This window comes from Lucilia cuprina, chromosome 5 (genome assembly GCF_022045245.1).
Source record: "Lucilia cuprina isolate Lc7/37 chromosome 5, ASM2204524v1, whole genome shotgun sequence".
Classification (NCBI taxonomy): Eukaryota; Metazoa; Arthropoda; class Insecta; order Diptera; family Calliphoridae; genus Lucilia; species Lucilia cuprina.
Genome location: NC_060953.1, coordinates 11,699,763 through 11,703,973, shown reverse-complemented (window position 1 = coordinate 11,703,973; position 4,211 = coordinate 11,699,763).

Here is a 4,211-nt window from a genome sequence, read left to right as displayed (position 1 = left end):
GACTAGACTATAGACTAGACTATAGACTAGACTATAGACTAGACTATAGACTAGACTATAGACTAGACTATAGACTAGACTATAGACTAGACTCTAAACTAGACTATAATTAATTTCCATCTCTATTTAATGCAAATAAATATTGTTTAGGAAGCTCCCCTCGGATTCTTTTGAGAATTTCTTTTATCTCTTAAATCACTTACATGCAATGTGCTCCAACTTCTATTTTATTATTTTGTATTAAATTTAAGCACTTCTCTCTTAATCTATTAAACAAACACATTAAAAGAAATATCTTTTTACTATTTTAAATTGAGTATTAAACTTCTACTTCTTCTACTTGCTTTTTTTTTCTCTACAGATTTATTTATTTAGTTTTTTTTTTAATTTTTCCTTTTTGTGAGGATAAAGAAATAAAAACCTCCCCTTTAAATCTTTGTTACTTCGAAAAGGAAAAGCATTAAAGGAAAGATATAGAAGTGTTATAATGAAAATTTTTGGTATAAAATAAAATATTTGCAAATCTGAAAAATAAACATTTGAAGAACAATTTATATTTGTATCAAAAAAGAGAAAATTTTGTTTGTTCGATTAAACGAAAAGATTTAGGTCAACAAGTGGTAGAAAAAAAGAAGTTAGAATATTATTGGAAATTGCTTTTTTTCAAATAACAACAATCGATTGAAATGATTGATATATTTAAAGGAAAGAAAAAAGGGGAGGAGAAAAGGATTAAATGTTTTTTTTTAGATTTTTCTCTCAACAAGAAAATAAAATGTGGGTTAGATTTCATGAAAAATAGCGAAAAATAAACTATACTATAAACTATTTTATAGATTGTATTATAGACTAGATTGTATATCTGTACTAGTTCAGTTTAATTAATATTCTGTTCAGTTATATTTCAGATCTTGTTTAGATCTAGTCCAGTTCTAGTTCTGTTCTAGTTCTGTTCTAGTTCTGTTCTAGTTCTGTTCTAGTTCTGTTCTAGTTCTGTTCTAGTTCTGTTCTAGTTCTGTTCTAGTTCTGTTCTAGTTCTGTTCTAGTTCTGTTCTAGTTCTGTTCTAGTTCTGTTCTAGTTCTGTTCTTGTTCTGTTATAGTTCTGTTCTAGTTATACTCTGGTTCTGTTCTAGTTCTGTTCTAATTCTGTACTTGTTCTGTTCTAGTTCTGTTCTAGCTCTGTTCTAGTTCTGTTCCAGTTCTGTTCTAGTTCTGTTCTAGTTATAATCTGGTTCTGTTCTAATTCAATACTTATTCTGTTCTAGTTCTGTTCTGTTCTAACTATGTTCTATTTCTGTTCCAGTTCTGTTCTAGTTCTGTTTTAGTTATACTCTGGTTCTATTCTAGTTCTGTTCTAGTTCTGTTTTAGTTCTGTTCTAGTTCTGTTCTAGTTCTGTTCTAGTTCTGTTCTAGTTCTGTTCTAGTTCTGTTCTAGTTCTGTTCTAGTTCTGTTCTAGTTCTGTTCTAGTTCTGTTCTAGTTCTGTTCTAGTTCTGTTCTAGTTCTGTTCTAGTTCTATTCTAATTCTATTCTAGTTCTATTCTAGTTCTGTTTTAGTTCTAGTTCTACTTCTGTTTTAGTTCTATTCTAGTTCTGTTCTAGTTCAGTTCTAGTTCAGTTCTAGATTAGTTCTAGTTCTGTTCTAGTTCTGTTCTAATTCTATACTTGTTATGTTTTAATTCTGTTCTAGTTCTGTTCCAGTTCTGTTCTAGTTCTGTTCTAGTTATACTCTGGTTCTGTTCTAACTTTGTTCTAGTTCTGTTCCACTTCTGTTCTAATTCTGTTCTAGTTCTGTTCTAGTTCTATTCTAATTCTGTTCTAGTTCTTTTCCAGTTCTGTTCTAATTCTGTTCTAGTTTTGTTCTAGTTTGTTTTAGCTCTGTTCTAGATCTGTTCCAGTTCTGTTCTAGTTCTGTTCTAGGTCTGTTCTAGTTCTGTTCTAGTTCTGTTCTAGTTCTGTTCTAGTTCTGTTCTAGTTCTGTTCTAGTTCTGTTCTAGTTCTCTTCTAGTTCTGTTCTAGTTCTGTTCTTGTTCTGTTCTAGTTCTGTTCCATATCTGTTCTAGTTCTTTTCTTGTTCTCTTCTAGTTCTGTTCTAGTTCTGTTCTATTTCTGTTCTTTTCTAGTTCTGTTCTAGTTATATTCTTGTTCTGTTCTAGTTCAATTAGAGATCATTTCCAGTTCAGTTCTAGTTAAAGTTCCTCTCTGGTTTCGTTGTTGTTCTCTAGTTGTTCTTGTACGGTTTAGTTCTAGTTCAGATTAAGTTCTGTTCAATTTCTGTTCCATTCTGTTCTAGTTCTTTTCGTATCAGAAACAAATTTTCAAATCTTAATATATACATATATTTTTTTTCAAACTAATTTTTTATTACAAAAGTAATATAATTTTCTAAATACAAGATAATATTTAAATTCTCGACACAATTACCTATTCATTGATATATAATATGTTTAAGTTTTGTTAGAATTACATGGTAAAAAATTAATTTCAAATTTCAGCTCTAGCAATATAAGTTTACGACTACTATTCGCTTCTCATATTCTTATGTACTTATACTCCTTTTAAGCAAAAAAGCTTTACTGTTGTTGTTGTTTTTGGCCTATGCTTAAGTACTAGTTTGCAAACGATAAAGCATTCAAGAATTATAAGTTTATTTTAAGTTTGTTATATAAAAGCTCGTATGTGTGCAACATGGTTTGTAGATTTTGTACTTAAGAAAAAAATGCATTTTGTGTCCGGTTCACCTGGATATAGAAATCCATTTTCTAATTACTTTTTTTTAAATCCATTTGATTTTTTGTTTTCTAATTTATGACCCATTATGGGTTTCAATTATTTTTTGTATCGTTTTGTAATTAAACAAATGTTCTAAAGTCTGGTTTATAATAGAAATTTGGAAAATTTTCCATTTTTCTTAACACAACATTTCACTTGAAATTTATGGTTATTTAAATTACTAAATAAAGTCAAAATAAGGGAGTTATGTTAAACGCTGAGCACGTATATGACACAAGTTTCTTAAATAAAATTAAGTATAAAAATATTTTTTAAAATTAAAAAAAAAATAAACAAAAATTCATGGTACCAACTAAAGTCGTACAAGTACTGGTACTTGAATCATTTGTTATCTTTAACAAGCATTAATTAGCAACGACTAAAAATACCACCCCTGGTTGTGGCAAAATAAACAACAAACTCTAATAAGCTAGAGCGAAGATGCAGCAAGTGGAAAGCAAAACTGCATGGCATAAAAACTATAACTAGCAGAAGGGGCATGCAGCAAAAACCACATTGCAAATTAAGCCAATAATTACAAGTCAGTTGTACTACTACTTGCTTCATTTAAAATAGATTTTCTTGGCTAGACTGTAGACACAGGCACACAAGAATTAAAAAAATATATATATATAACGAAACACCCACTGTCTCCAGTAGTTAAGGAGATACTTACAAAATTATAAACAAAACAAACAAATATTATATCTATTCCAGTGACTGGCTGGCAGACTCATGATAACTCATCATTAATCACGTCACCAACAAGTGAAATTAAGAAAACTTCTTTGGGGGGTGTTGACAACACTACCTGGAATGGAAACATAATTTGACAAACTAACTCATTTTGCCAATACTTTACAGCCATTTCTACCTGAAGTTTCTTTAAGTAGTTGCAACCTCATTTGTCTGTTTCTAGCGCACTCAACGAACTATGTTATATAGAGCAAACAGTCCTTTCTTTGTAATACTACAAAACTCATTAAAAAGTTAATAAAATACACCTTGTTTTCATTTACTTCTTTCTGCGAATAAGTTTTTTTAATTGCAATTTGTTGAAAATTTATGATGAGTTTTGTTTTTAAACTATGAAATATATTTATGGAAAAAACAGGTCTTTCATTTTTTTTAATAATGAAGAAAAATTCAAAGAAGTTTTAACAAGAAAAGGTGTTAAATGTAACACTATAAGAGCAAATGAGCAGATTTGTTAAATATGTAATTAAACTAATTTAAGAAAATGTTATTATAATAAAGTCAAAGATAAAGATACATGTTGTATAGTAGATCAGTCCACAAAAAGAGTGAACAAGAACTACAACAGAACTATGACAGAACTAAAACAGAACTAGAACAGAACTAGAACAGAACTAGAACAGAACTAGAACAGAACTAGAACAGAACTAGAACAGAACTAGAACAGAACTAGAACAAAACTA